Source organism: Emydura macquarii, unplaced genomic scaffold, assembly GCF_026122565.2.
Source record: "Emydura macquarii macquarii isolate MOO-44397 ecotype Brisbane River unplaced genomic scaffold, CSIRO-AGI_Emac_v2 contig_1253, whole genome shotgun sequence".
Lineage (NCBI taxonomy): Eukaryota > Metazoa > Chordata > Testudines > Chelidae > Emydura > Emydura macquarii.
This window is the reverse complement of record NW_027131390.1, coordinates 41147309-41163287: the sequence shown is the minus strand read 5'-3', so window position 1 is coordinate 41163287 and position 15979 is coordinate 41147309. Positions and strand designations below refer to the sequence as shown.

The following is a 15979-nucleotide window of genomic DNA, read 5'->3' as shown; positions in this document are numbered from 1 at the left end:
AGCTCTTCTCTGAACCTCTCCAATTTGTCAACATTCTTCTTGACTTGTGGACACCGGAACTGTACTCAGTATTCCAAGAGCAGTCACACCAGTGCCAAATACAGAGGTAAAATAATCTCTCTGTTCCTACTCAAGATTCCCCTGTTTATGCATCCCAGGATTGCATTAGTTCTTTTGGCCACAGCGTCACACTCATCTTCCTTCCTCTTGTTCTCTGAGCGTGTGTTGTGGTATGAAATAGCAGCAGCTGACTTCAGATTGTGTATACAGTTATCATGGCTCTTACTTTAAATTAATACTGGAAGTTTTTATGTTTGAGGCCCAAGTTCCATTGAAAAACAGATGTTATATCTGGTATGTGTCCCAGTGCTGAAGAGAGAATGTGCTCTGTTGCTTAGCCGTAAAGGAGTGAAAAACCTCTTTGCTAACTTTCTTTAGGAAATGAAGGTGGGGCAGGTAATATCTTTTAGTGGACCAACTTCTGTGGGTGCAAGGGACAATCTTTTGAGATTACATTGTGCTCTTCTTCAAGATTGGCTAATACTCTTCCAGCTGAACACTTCAAAGACCGGTAATGTGTTGACCCTAATTGAAAAAAGAAGTAGCTGAGCTGGGGACAAGCTGACTGTTTCACCTGCAGTGGCTCTCACTTTCTTTATCATCTGGGGGAGTGACTGACCCAGAAATTAAGATGAACAGCCAGCCAGGGAAGAAGCGGAGTGCTGGGAACCTAGGAAAGCTGAACTGGGGGTACTGTGTATGGGAAGGGGGCGGAGGGAAAAAGTCAGGTGTAGAGGGGCAGAAGTGGAAGTGTCTGGGGATTTGGGAAGGAAGGTTGTCATTCTACAGAGGAGAGAACAGAGAAAAACCCCAGAGCCGAGAAGAAGAATGCAAAGAGTCAGATGCAGGGCTTCAGATTGGGAAAGTCTCCCTGGAGTTCAGTCATATGGGAAAGTACTAGTGTCAGAAGGAGAACGTTAACAAGGTTGACAGCTGTTGTGACAATTGTCTTTTAGGGTTCGTCACCCTTTGAGTGGATTGTTATAATTTACAACAGTTTCTCACAGCTTCACCAAAGTATTAGGTGGTGTACTAATATTAGGAACTGTCCTAGACTGGGGCATCGATAGAGGAGGTTTTGGAACAAATTGATTAAATTAAACAGTAATAAGTCCCCAGGACCAGATGGGATTCACCCAAGAGTTCTGAAGAAACTCAAATGTGAAATTGCAGAGCTACTCACTGTGGCATGTAACCTATCACTTAAATCAGCTTCTGTATCATATGACTTGAGGATAGTTAATATGAGGTTGATTTTTTAAAAATAAAGGCTCCTGAGGCAATTCCTGCAATTATAAACCAGTAAACCTAACTTCAGTACCAGGTGAATTGATTGAAACTATAGTAAAGAACAGAATTATCAGACACATAGATGAACACAATTTGTTGGGGAAGAATCAACACTGCTTTTGTCAAGGAAAATCGTGCCTCACCAATCTATTGAGGAAGTCAACAAGCATGGGTCAAGGATGATCCAGTGGATATAGTGTACTTGGACTTTCAGAAAGGCTTTGACAAGGTCCCTTGCCAAAGACTCTTAAGCAAAGTAAGCAGTATGGGATAAGAGGGTAGGTCCACCCATGGATCAGTAACTGGCTAAAAGATAGGAAACAAAGGTTAGGAATAAATAGTCAGTTTTCAGAATGGAGAGAGGTAAATAGTGGTGTCCCCCAGGAGTTTGTTCTGGGACCAGTGCTGTTCAACATATTCATAAATGATCTGGAAAAAGGGGGTAAACACTGAAGTGGCAAAGTTTGCAGATAATACAAAATTATTCAAGACAAAGCAAATTATCCAAAGCAAACTGTGAAGAGTTACAAAGGAATCTCACAGAACTACGTGATGGGACAATAAAATGGCAGATGAAAATCAATGTTCATAATGTAAAGTAATGCATGTTGGAAAACAAACCCCAAATATACATATAAAATAATGGGGTCTAAATTAGTTACCACCACTCAAGAAGGAGATCTTTCTGTTAGGAACCATTGTGAAAGGAATAGATAATAAGACAGTAAAAATCATAATCATATAAATCCACGATACACCCACACTTTGAATATTGTGTGCTGTTCTCATTGCCCCATCTAAAAAAAAGATATTTTAGAAATGGAAAAGGTACAGAGAAGGGCAACAAAAATATTAGAGGTTTGGAAGAGTTTCCATATGAGAAGAGATTTAGAAGATTGGGACTGTTCATTTTAGAAAAAAGGCAACGGGGGGAGAGGGGGGTGTTATGATAGAGATCTCTAAAGTCATGACTGGTGTGGAGAAAATGAATAAGGAAGTGTTATTTATTCCTTTACATAACACAAGAACCGGGGTCACCCAATCTAATTAATAGGCAGGAGGTTTAAAACAAACAAAAGGAAGTACTTCTTTACACAATGCACAGTCAATGTGTGGAACTGGTTGCCAGGGAATATTGTGAAGGCCAAAACTGTAACTGGATTAAAGAAAGAATTAGATAAATTCATGGAGGATAGGTTCATCAATGGCTACTAGCCAAGATGGTCTGAGACACAACCCTATGCTCTGGGTTGTCCCTAAGACTCTTACAGCCAGATTCTGGGACTGGATGACGGGATGGATCACTTGATGATCCATGTGCCCTGTTCTATTCATTCCCTTGGAAGCATCTGGCATTGGCCAATATCAGAAGACACTGGGTTAAATGGACCATTGGTCTGACCCAGGGTGGCTGCCATTATTTTCTTATGTACAAACCTAGAAGAAGACACTGTCCCTGCTCCAAAGAGCTCACAATCTGAGCAACAGAACAGCCAGCCAGCAGGTGAAGGTGAGAGGGGTGGGTGCTGGCCCAGGTTTGGACCTACCTGAGAGAAAACCAGGGTGAAGGAGTGGCTGTTCTGGTGTTAGGAGGAAGGGACGTTGACCCAGACCTGAAGGTTGAGTGAGGAGATGAGAAGGAAGCTGAATGGGTTGGGCAGGAGTCTGTCCTCATGAGAGTTAGGCTGGGGCTGAGAGCCTGTCTGATTAATGAGAGGGGAAGGCGACTGGGTGGGGATGCTGGATGAAAATGGAGTCTAATGGAGTGTTATAGGAAGGGGCCAAGGAAGGGGCCTATAGGTGACAGGTACAGGAGAAGGGGAGCCGACACTCCTGCATGGGTGTGCCAAGGGGCCATGGCCCCATCCCTTTTTTTCTTGTCTTAAGGGCAATTGATGGGGGGCAGGGAGCAGAGAGGAGCAAGCAGTGGGAGGTGCCTCAGAGGAGGAGGCGGAGCGAGGGTGGGGTCTTGGGGCGGAGAGCAGGCAGCATGTGGGTGGGGCCACAGGTGGAGATGTGGAGTGGGGGGCATGGGCGGGGCAATGGTCTGGGCGCCAATGGCCTCCCTACTTCTAGGGACCTTCCGGTGCTCCTGACCCTGCTACAGTGGGTGGGGGGCAGGTGTCGTGATAAATCTCCCACTTTGGACAGCATGTTTCCAATCAAAAATAAAATGCAAATGTAATGAACATTCTTTAAAAGTGTGTGTGTCCATAAACGGCTGCTTTGTGACACAAATGAATATGTCTATTGTCATGGAGTTTGAAGGATTTTTTTCTGGGAGTTGAACTGTTGGGTTTGTACAAAATGAGCCTTGGGGCTTTCTCTGGTTGTTCTCCAAGGCCTTAGCTTTGCCTGCATTGGTCTGACGGGCTTTTCTCCCCCTGCAAACGGGCTATATTTACATACATGAATGCTACAGAAAATGAGCTACAGACACCCCAGTAGCTGGCTAGACTCCTATGAGTTGGAAAGAAAGTGCTGATATTAGCCAGCAAACTGCAGGGGATGCAAACTCTCTGCTCATGTTGAGACAAAGTATGACCCCTCCCTGTACCTCGTCTACCTCTCCAGGTGGGTCTTAGGGCACGGTGTGTACTAGTACGGCATGCCTCCTGACGGTATGGGGGTGGGGGACATCATTACTGGTAGATACCAGAAAAAAGTCAGAGTCAAATTCTGTGCTTGTGATGGGGTGAAAGTCCATTAACACAGGAGATGCATCCCTCCACATCAGCAGAGCCTTTGGCCTGTTGTCCCAGAGCACATTTGGATGGCTTAGCTGTACTGGAATCTATATTTTGGAATGAGAAATAAACACATCTGGAGATCTCGTTTAATTTCTGTGACCAGACCCAGCAAAATCACCCAGCTGTGAGAGAGGAAGAGGCCTTGAATAACTCAGAACAATTGGGATGGCAGCAGCAGCTCTCCTTAAGTCTTTGACTCACCAGTGTGAGAAAACAATTGAGACTCAGTGTTCCAGAGCAGACAGCCTCCTTGTCAGCCCATCTGGAGAATTAAGGAACAGTTCTTATCCTTTCCTTACCTCCTTTTTCCCTCTGTCTACCCCCCAGTGCATCTGAGACCCAGAGACCTCTTGGTGCCCAATGACAGAGGGTATAGGGGTTACCAAGTGTCCAAGGGATCCCCTGAGTCCCAGGTATGCATATTAGGTTTAGCCAAGACTGGCGTGTGAGATCTTTACCCAGTGCCCGCTGCTAATCGTAGTCCATTGCAAACTGTATGAGTGTGTTTAAGGAATTATGTAGCTATACCAAAAATTATGTTCTTAAGGGGTGTGAGTTAAGAAGGTCACCAGGAAGTGATAAATATAATAGAATCATAGAAGATGAGGGTTGGAAGGGACCTCAGGAGGTCATCTAGTCCAACTCCTGCTCAAAGTAGGACCAACCCCAACTAAATTATCCCAGCCAGGGCTTTGTCAAGCCGCACCTTAAAAACCTCTAAGGATGGAGATTCCACCACCTCCCTAGGTAACCCTAGTTAGGTAATATGCTCCTGTTAGGTAAAAGGGAAGAGACCCTTCTCTCTCTGGCTGCTTATGTGTGTATTGTGTATTATCCACTTCATAGTGGAGGCCTGTCTACAGGCTAAGCCGAATGCTGATCAAGGGATTGTGAAATTGAGAAGAAAGGCACACAGGGAAAAACAGCCAGCAGGCAGGTGTCCTGTTTAGAGATGGATTGGGGGGGAAGGGTGGAAATGGGGGGTACAGAGGGTAACCCAGGATCTTATCCACTGTGGAGGCAAGCTGCAGCAGCGTGACTCATCTTGTGAACGGAAGATTACAACCAGGCTTGGAAGGCATTGGGGTGAGTTTTTGCTCTATAGGGCATGACAAAAACTAGTTAAATCACTCTAGGTTCTAGGATGAGAGTGGTGTTTATTTTGGATGGATCCATTTGTTTCCAGTAGTTCTACTTGCTATCATTTGAATCTCTGCTCTTTGGTTAAATAAACTTTTGCTTGTTTCCACTGTCACCATAGCTAAGTGCTGTGTGTTAAGCGGAGCGGTGATGTCCAGTGTCACCACAAACTGGGGAGTCCTGTTTCTTTAGGGGCAGCGGATCTGTGAATTCTGAGAGCGTCCAGTGAAGCAGGGGGTGGCACTGTGAGGGGACGCTGGCGGGGGCTCGGGGTCGGTGGATTGCCTGTTGCTAATCGGCAGAGGGACGGTGGAGCCTGCACCGTGGAGTCAGGGAGCTGACAGCGGACAGACACAGACAAAGCTTCCTTTGTGGGTGGGAGTGAGGGTACCTCTGGGAAATAGTCACATCCATCCCTCTTCCTCTGGCGTTTCTTGGTTGGGTTGAGTAACTGATGCTGTCAGTGTCAGTATAGGCTGACTTGGCTGGTGCTGGGTCTTATTTATCTCTTCATTGGCCTTTTCCTCCCACCTCTTCTTCCCACTGCCTCGCAAACAGGGTACAATGACATCTGTCAGAACAATTCCCACCTATTCTAGCTACATGTGTGGAAAGTGGGTCTGGCTGCCAGAACTGTCTCTGAGGCTTGTCAACATGGACACTTAGTATGTGGCAAACTGGAGTGTAAATCAACTTTGCACTAGCCTGCTGTTCCTACCAGTGCCCTCTTGCACTTTGATCTATGCTGCTGTGAACTGGGAGCGAATAAAACACAGTAGGGAACTGTCAGTGTGCCACCGCAGGGTCAGGGTGACCAGATAGCAAGTATGAAAAATCGGTACGGGGTGGGCGGTAATAGGCGCCTATATGAGACAAAGCCCTGAATATTGGGACTGTCCCGATTAAAATCAGGACATCTGGTCACTCTAAGCAGGGTCCACATGGATACTTGGTGTACGGCAGGCTAGATTTACACCCCAGCTTGCTGTGAATCAAGACAGGCCCTCAGTGAGGAATCCCATATGGACCACAGGTAGGCCTGGTGAGGATTAGTTTTGTCAGTTTCTCCAGTGTAGACAAGGCCTACCAGCTTTTCATCCTTCTGTCCGTGCCCGCATGGTACAGACCACCCTGGAGGGGAAGGATGCAAAGAACTGCATTTTAGATGGCATGCAATGGGCAGTCACTAATAATACAGCTGGAGAATCCCCTGCATTCTGGGCCTTAACAGTTTGACTAAATGACTCTGTGTCTTCGATTTGACTTTTTAAAAACAATAGTTATTGCATTAAAGAAGACTGAGTGAGGTCTTGGTGCCGAAAGGGAGGCGGGGAGGGCTCTGTCTGTCTGAGGGCTTTCTGCAAAGCCATCCGTCTTGTACCTAAGCAGTTACTCTCTGAAAAGGGACTTTGTGAAACTGGATTCAGGGGTGCCATGTTTATTGCATCTGATCAATTTGTCTCAGCTTACAATTAAAGCAGTTTATTTTCCATTCATCGTGGGGTCTGAAAAGCCAAGCTGCCTTCTTCCTGACTCTTACTTAACAGTAAGAACAATTCTGCAGCCCAAATATTGCTCTTAGTTACACCTGTGAAGGCCCATTGTCCTCTTGGTGACACCTGTACCCAGGTGGGCTACTCAGGTGTCAGTGGGATCATGCAGATGTAGTGGGAACTAGTATATGGATTCTGCTGCTGAGTCATGATGGCTGTGTAAGCCTGATTGTAAAAAGTAGTTTAAAAGAACCAGTTTAAATAGGGAACCTATTGTCCATATCTCAACTCTGTGAGCCCACTGCTGCCATCCACCCCACTTCTGGGACTCCTCTTAACCCCTCGAGACATATTCCTTTTATTTGTCCCTAACGTAAGCAGGTAGGATTATGGATACACAGAGGAATTGGACCTGCTGAGGAAGAAGATGCCCTTTTGGCATAACCACTTTTCAGAGGAGAGCTGCACTTTAGCAAGTGTTTGCAGCTACTTTTTTCAAAGCGAGTGTTTGAAATTGCATTGGGTTTTTTGTTTGTTTTGGGATTTTTTTTTTCAGGTTAATTTTAATTTTGAGTTTTTAAAAATAAAATGATGAATTCACTAAGGGGGGGGGGGTAGAGAGGGATTTAGAAGGCAGAAGGGGAAGGGGAGAATCTATCAAAGGGAAGTTCTTCCAGAATTTAGTTTCAGGTTAATTTTAATTTTGAGTTTTTAAAAATAAAATGATGAATTCACTAAGAGGTTTTTGGGGGAAGTTATCCAAAATTTGGTATTGCACCAGGATTCTTATTCAAACAACATATTAAAAAATACAGCGGAAAATGTCTCATTTGAGTAAACTAGTATTTTATGTTCCATGTTACTGTTCCCTGTGAGTATTTTTGGAATGTTGTCAAAAGCGTGCATTTAAGCTATAGCAAGTTTTACATTTAATTTTAAATTGATCTCTCATACTTTTTCGTAGCTGAATGGAGGAAAATTGATACTCTTCGAAATAACCGTCTGCTTCTTTTCTGTGCTCTATTGGTTAGTGAAATCTCAAATGAACTGCTTGTATCCAGGATATTATGATTTATTATTTTAAAGCACCCACGGGTGTGTTAAGGGTTCATAGAGAACACAATCCCTACCCCAAAGACATTGCAGTCTGTTTCAGAGCTGTAAGGATTTACACACATGCTTAACTTTACACATGATGAACAGTGCCATTCAAAACAAATGTGCTGGTCACAGTGTATAAAGGGAAGCAGACAGGCACGTCTTTGCAGGTGTAGCTATGGCATGAAGGAGGGATTAGGTGGGACAGCATTGCAGTCTCACGGTGACTTGGTTTAAGGCCTGCATCTTTCTTTGGATGGTTTGTTTTTTAAAAGTACAAAAATAAAATAGATCATTTTAAACATAGTGAACGTAACTGAGTCTTGAGGGAAGGAAAATTGATTCTTTCGTCAACTAAAAGAAACAGAATATTTGGGCAATCTCGTGTACTGCCAGCCACTTCAGCACAGTAAGTAGCTCCTCTAACTGCCCATCTGAGGGCATGTCTGCACTGCAGTTGCAAGGTGTGATTGTGGCAAATGTAGGTATGTCTGAGCTAAGTTTGTTTGCACTAGCTTGCTACAAATAGCTGTGTCGCTGTGGTGGGGAGGGCTACTTGCCCACGTATGTACCCATGGTCCTCGGTGGGATTGTATTCACCGGGCCGCCCATGCTGTAGCAGCTACACTGCTATGCTTAGCGAGCTAGCTCGATCAGTGCCGGTGTGGTTATGTTGGCTTGTGCCTTGGTCGCACCTCCTGAGTGCTGTGTACACAGACCCTGAAGGACGGGAGCCTCATCATTTGTGATGCTTAGTGAGAGAGGAGGACATGTGGGTAAACGTACTTTTTTATAGCAGCTGATGCTGTCCCAGGGGCCTTCCTTGTGCATGACAGAGAGAAGAACGCCGACTCTTGCTTGGAACGTGTAAGCAGTTGGCTCTGGTGGGGGGACTGAAGAAGACTTTCTATGGTACCTGTCACTTGCATCTTCAGCCTCTTGCTGCTGCTCTGGTCAGCTGCTCGCCGGCTTGAAAATTGAAACTGGAGAAATTACGAAATTGTGAAATGTGCCAAGCGTCTACCACAGTGACCTGAGCTTTGGAGTAAAGTCCAAGCGAGACCATGGGCCTGAATCTCTGATTATCAGGGTTGGTAAGGGGTGAATGCGTCCTTTAACCAATATCAGAGCTCCTTTGAGTGAAGCTGCTGGTCTGGTTTCCCCGAAGTGCTTGGATGTGCTGCTGGCCATCTCTAGTCTCTTCCTTCAAAACACCAGGCCTTCTCAGACTGCCTGCTTCCTGATGGGGAATGCTCCCGAGAGGGAGAGTCATGGGGACACCTGCTCCCCTGTTTGTGATTATACGAGTCCTTCCTCCACTCCCCAATTGGATACTGTCCCTGGAGAAGCTGAGGGCTGTCCCAGCATATCAGACAGTGACTCGAACCCCCCACAGACTGTCACTACCTTCCGTGGAGTCTGGCTGCGCTGTTTACAAGGGAACTGCCGTGTGAGTAGGAAGTCCCCTTAATTTCTTAAGCATGACGGTCACCTGCCATGTGTTTGTCCTTCGCAAAGAGCTCAGCAAGGGTGTGCCTCAGCCTTCTGGGGCATGTGGCGGCCTGTATCTATGTGGTCCGGAACGCCTGGTTACATCTCAGACCTCTGAAGATGTGGCTAGCATCAGTGTACTCCCCAGCCTGTCACTGGTTGGACAGGATACTCACCATGCTCCTGTAGATACTTACCTCCCTATCCTGCTTGACAAAACCCCAGAATGTGTTGGCGGGAGTACCATTCGTGGCCAGAAGCCGTCGCTGTCATTGGTGTTGGATGTGTCAGACTTGGGATGGGGAGCACACCTGGGAGCACTTCAAACTCAAGGTCTCTGGTCCAAAGACGAAATGACTCTGCACATCAATGTAAAAGAACTCAGAGTGGTGTGCCTGGCGTGCAAAGTATTCCTTCGCCGACTCTCCAACAGGGTCGTGCAAGGCGATGTATTACATAAATAGGTGGGGGTGGGGTGGGGTGGGGGGGAGATCATTAGCTCTTTGCTGGGAGGCCCTGCGACTTTGGGATCTCTGTGTGGGCCACAGCATCCAGTTAGAAACATACACCTTCTTGGGGCCAGGAACACTTTGGTGGATCGCCTAAGCAAGTCCTTCTGCTCTCACCACAAGTGGTTGCTACATCCGGAGGTGACAAACTGTTTTCCGGAGGTGGGGCACTCTCCAGGTGGACCTCTTCGTCACCTCAGAGAACAGAAAATGCAACTGTTCTGCTCCTTCCAAGGGATTGACAGTGCTTCATTGACCAACACGTTACTCGTGGTCAGGTTGCTTCATGTACGCTTTTACTCTGACTCCACTGTTGCACAAAGTCCTCATAAAGATCAAGAGGGACAGGACGCAAGTAATCCTGGTAGCCCCACTATGGCCACATCAGCAGTGGTACAGCATGCTGATGGAGCTATCAGTGGTACGCCCGTGGAAGCTCCTACTACGGCCGGACCTCATCTCACAGGACAAGGGTTGGCTACTACATCTGGACTTCGCCTCCCTGCACCTGACAGCGTGGAAGCTGCATGGCTCAGTGCAGAGGAACTGTTCTGTTCAGCTCAGGTCCAAGAAATCCTAATGGAAAGTAGGAAGCCATCCATGAGGACATCCTACTGAGCAAAGTGGAGGCGCTTTATGCATTGGGTGGTGCAACAGAATATTTCCCAGATGAAAGCGTCCGTGCAAGTGATCTTGGACTATTTGTTAACACCTGAAGCGGGAAGGCCTGGTCTTATCATCGGTTAAGGTCCATTTGGCGGCAATTTTGGCTTTTCACCCTCCCATCCAAGGTAGGATGGTTTTCTCTCACAAGATGGTGGGACGCTTCCTGAAAGGGTTAGAGAGGCTCTTCCCTCCATTCAGAGATCCAGTTCCCCAATGGGATCTGAACCTTGTCCTTTCTATATTGATGGGGCCCCTCTTCGAGCTCCTGGTGTCGTGCTCACTCATGCACCTGTCTTTGAAAGTGGCTTTTCTGGTAGCCATCACTTCGGCAAGGAGGGTGTCTGAAATTAGGGCCCTGACGTCAGAGCCCCCTTACACGGTTTTTTACAAGGACATTGTCCAATTACATCCGCACCCAGCATTCTTGCTGAAAGTGGTCTCCCGCTTCCACGTGAACCAGGATATCTTTCTGCCAGTCTTCTATCCAAAGCCATACAGGTCAAGTGAAGAAAGGCATCTCCACTCTCTGAACGTTAGAAGGGCTCTGGCGTTCTACTTGGATAGGACTCAACCCAACTCTTTGTAGCGATTGCCGACCATATGAAAGGCAGCCCGGTCTCTGCGCAACGTATCTCATTGTGGATCACGGCCTGCATCTGGGCCTGCTACGAGCAGGTGGGAGTAACACCTCCAGCACTAATATCGGCCTGTTCTATAAGAGCGCAAGCTTCCTCGGCGGCGTTTCTGGCTCATGTGCCCATTGAGGATATTTGCAAAGCTGCCATGTGATCTTCGGTCCATGCGTTTGCATCCCACTATGCCATCATGCAGCAAGCTCGGGACAATGTGAAATTTGGAAGGGCGGTGTTGCAATCGTCATGGTCTTGAACTCCTGCCCACCTCCAGAAGCACTGCTGGCAAGTCATCTAATTCAGAATGGACATGAGCAAGCACTCAGAGGAAAGAACGGTTACTTACCTCGTAACTATTGTTTTTCGAGATGTGTTGCTCATATCCATTCACAACCCGCCCTCCATCCCCTCTGTTGGAGTTCCAGCAAGAAGGAACTGAGAGGGAGGGGGGCCGGCCGGCAGCACTCTATATAGGAGTGCATATGTGTGCCACTGCAGAGGGTGCTAGAACCAGCCCTATGGATGCTACTAGGGGAAAAATTTCCGAGACTGGTGCATGTGGCGCACATACACCTAATTTAGAATGTATAAGAGCAACACATCTCAAAGAACAACAGTTACGAGGTAAGTAACTGTTCTTTCTGGAGCGTGACAGACGGATACTTTTTGGTTGTAACAAGGACCAACTTAGTGCCTGGGAACAGGCAGTGTTGCACCCTGGGGCTGACCATCACATTTAAAGACCCCGTATGGATCTTGATCAGTACAAGTTTCTGAAGAACTGGGAGAAAGGTAAATACACCAGATTACAGGACCCCTCTGCTCCCCGCCACTTCACAGCCATTCCATATTGGGAAGAGCTTGCTGCTGCAGAAGTTGTGCGTACAGTTTAAAACACAAGCTGCTGTGTCTGGGGGTTAATACATGAAGGAGAAGAGAGATATTGGGAAAGGAGAAGTGGCGTGACACACTGCAGCTCAGACGGGCTCAGGTTAAGAAGTGAACCTCTCGTTGGGTTAGTGATGAAATTGGAGCAGTGAGAGTGGGGGAAGAAGTCGCTAACAGCAGAACTGCAGAAGATTTGTCTGCCGGGCTGCATTGTAAAAGGTTCTGCAGTCTCTCTTCCCATCAGTGTGTCCTGCCTCTGCATTGCACCACTCCCAACCACTTATAGTCCTTGCCCGCTCGCACCAGTAAAGTCCAAGACACATGTCTTATTGGTCTCCCTTGGCTGCTTGTTCTTCGCCTAGGTAGGTGCTCGCTTGGTCTTGAATACAGTAGCCCAAGACCACTTTCTTGACATTAACCACATGGCCTGACAAAATGATAGGTTTTGAATTCTTTGCCTTTTGAAGGCAAATGATGGCCTATATTTGCATTGTTACTGGTTTGATACTGAACTTGATGCTGATGATTAATAGCCCTCCCTCCTGCCCCTGCTGTTACTGCCGTGTCCAGGTATTGGAAGGTGTCTGCAGTGTTGGTTGGGGATAGAGGGTGAACCAGACAATCTCCTACAGTCCTTCTTTTGGGTGTGAAAACCCTCACTTGGTCCAGTGAGTCAGTGCTCTGCTGTGCGAGTCTGCATGGGAAAGACCTGCGAGTGCTTGGCAAGATGTGAGCCGAGAAGAGAGTGAGGGTAGCTTGGGAAATGGGGTTACTAGGTTGTGTTGTGCATTCCAGCTCCTAATGTGTTCTGTGGAGGAATCTCCCATACAAGGCTGATTACATGGCATTAGGCTAATTGAGCTGATCTGAAATGGAATTTACGGGTAATTGGCTTGCTTCATTCTGAGAGCAACTGCTGAATGCCAGGAGGATGCTGATTCTGATCTGACAGATTACACCAAGTATGGCTGGAATGAAGGGTTTCCTCCTCAGCTGCAGAGTCCTGTCTGAGACGTTAATCTCCTGGGAAGTCCCAAGAGCAAATAGGCTGAAGATCCCGGGTGGTCTGGTTAACCTATGGCGAAGAATCCCTAGAGCATGGACTGAGGGGGGAGAGGAGAGGGAGCCCCACCCTCCCAGATATGTAGGGTATCCTCACAAAATGCAGGGATTACGGGGTGAAGGCCTGTGTCTGCTGTGCTGTACTGGTTTGTCCTGGCCCTGTACTCTAGTCATCTGCGAAAAACTGAATTGCCAAGGATTGTCCATTTGCCAAGGTTCTCATGCATAGTTCATCACAATCCCTGGAAGGGCTCCCACTGACTCCAGTGGGCTTTGCATCAGAGTCCTGTGCACTGGATGGACGTCTGGATTAGAATGCCTCCAGCCTTGCCTCCTGGCTTCTTGTTCCGACGCCAAGGGAGTAGGTCCTTCGGGGCAGCGTTATCAGCTCCTGGCCAAGGGGGAGAAGTCGTGTCTTATACAGTAAGACTTTGGCTGTTGCTTAGCCAGGGAATTGCGTGGGCGAGGGGAGTTGCTTAGGCTGCTGCAGTGATACAGAAGGACTCGCAGAGGAAATGTGGAATGGCCATTAAATGCCTGTCTTGCTCTGCAGGGTTTGTTGCCTTTTTTCATCACTGTGGTGTTCCTCCACTTGACGTTATTGTCAAAAAGGCAGCGTGTGGAGCTGCCATAGAACCAAGGAGGGGGTATATGGTGGCACAGTTGTCTAGCCAGTCCACCCACTATCTTGGTCCAGCTCAGCTCAGTGGGAATCTTTCCACTGACTTCATTGTGACTTGGATGTGACTCTTGAGCCAATGAATATGAGGATGTCTCTCTCCACATGCATCATGGTGCATGATCCATCAGTGCTGCCTATTCAGGCTTGCTTTAGTTCATGATGTGCATTAAGAAGCTAATAATAAAGGGTTGCATAGCCGTAGAAGCTACTCATTTTAAATCATGGATGCACAGGGTGTGGGACAACCAAAATGCCAGGCTTCCATGAGGGAAAAGTGTATTGCAGATGAGTAAAGTGCTTGCGTGTGTGTTATTTTTAACTTCGTGTGAGTAGCAAATGGGTCTGGTCCACAGTAAGTTGTTGGCTCATTTTTCATTTGCTGGCTTATTATAGGAACAACTCTGAAGTCAGAAAAGTTCAAATTCTTTTTTTACTTGTATGAGCTGAAGAGCAGAATAACCAAATAAGATCTTTTCATTTCCATGTAAATGGAACCATATAACAGGTCCCAAGACAAGATCTTTCGTGCCAGTTTTCATTTTGCAGTGACATAGGACTGAGTGACATCCCCAGCTTGTAGCTTGAGCTCTGAGCAATGCTGAGCCATGTCCTTGTATGCCATGGCTGTGGCAGAAAGCGGCCAGAAAGCGACCGATGCCCCCACCCTGGGAAATCTTGTGGCACAGGGTAGAGGAATCCCCCAGGTGGTGTAAGATTGGCATGGCAGCCCTACATAGGCTCCCCTCGCAGCTCCTGGGGCTGGTCCAGTGGTAGGAAGGGCGTGATGTGGGCAGAGCCATCTCTGCCCCTTGCTGGCTGCACTGCTTGAGAGGCTGAGCTCTGAATGGATGCCAAAGGTCTGGGGTGTTCTGTCTGCAGGAAAGTAGCAGGGCATGTCTACACTTACAACGCTGCAGCGGTGAGCTGCTCTAGCATTTCAGTGAAGAAGCTACCTATGATGATGGGAGGGGTTCTCCTGTTGGTGTGGATAATCCACCCCCCCGAGAGGCGGTAGCTAGGTTGATGAGTGAATTCTCCCATCAACCAAAGCTGTCTACACTGGGGATAAGTTAGTTTAAATTTTTCACACCCCTGAATGACATAGTTACTCCCACCTAATTTCCTTGTGTAGCCCACGCCTGAGTCTCAGAGTTGGTGCCTTTCCTGTCAATGGGAGACAGCCTATAAGTAGGTGTTCAAACAATTTTGTTTTTCAAATTGTCTTTAATGCTTCCACATTTGCTTAACGTGTAAGATTCAGACAGCCTGTTTGCGAAGTGCAGGTCTTTCTTGCAGTGGTGTGATAGATTCATAGCTCAGTTTTAACAAATAGATCTCATCTGTTCTTTCACTGCCCGCTTTTTCCTGTTTTTAATTTCATGTATTATCTGGTATACTGTAACTGGTGGTTGGTTTGGAAATATGTCTTGAAAATGAGTCATGTTCTCCTAATTTCCCAGTGTCCTCAATACAACAGAAATTGCAGGATTATTTTCTGGGATTTTTAAAAAGGGCTTGGAAATTAGATCATATTTGGACTGCTGGTTTTAAAAGTAAAATATATGGGGGGTTTTGTATAGAATTACCTATCTTTTCCAAGGATTAGAGGGGAATGATGCTAAAACCAGTAAATGTTTAGTATTCCTGTGGAAAATGGTGATGAAATATTTTCACACACCATGCTGTGTGCATGTCTAGTAATGCTGCCATCACCTCAAAGTGCTGGCGGGATGTCCTGGCATAGAGAGCTGTCATCATCTCCTTTGAGAACATCCCACCATGAAAGGCTTCTGATCTGATGCTTGAACATCAATGCAAGGGTGGTTCTGTGGCTCTAGATCCCGAATCCCGTTCGGTCTGGTGTTGGGGAATGTCTCAACACGCTGACGTTAAACGAGGGTGAATACCTGTTGGGAATCCTGGCTGCAGCCGCCAGGCCTGGCCTGGGTTCTGCAGGCCAAGGTTGGGGGAACCTGGATGGCAACTCCCCAGATGGCAGAAGATCTGCCTGGGATGGGCAGGGGGCTTACAGCAGCCTGAGATGCCCACAGAGAGGGCTAGGGCCACCTAGTACAGCCCAGAAGTGAGGCCAGGACACCAGGAAATGTGCTAATTTACCTCCTTCCTTGGGCAGCCTGTGTCTGCAGGACTCCTAGAGAGCCTCCCACACATGTCCTGTCCCAGAGCAGGGACCACCGAGGCAGGGAGCAGCTTCTCC

At 47.2% G+C, this 15979-nt stretch overlaps 1 protein-coding gene across 1 annotated transcript in view; it reads left to right on the top strand.

Moving 5' to 3' along the window:
• COL18A1 (collagen type XVIII alpha 1 chain) overlaps positions 1-15979 on the top strand; it is a 219766-nt gene that overhangs the window by 97264 nt on the left and 106523 nt on the right. The gene's annotated exons all lie outside the window — the stretch shown is intronic.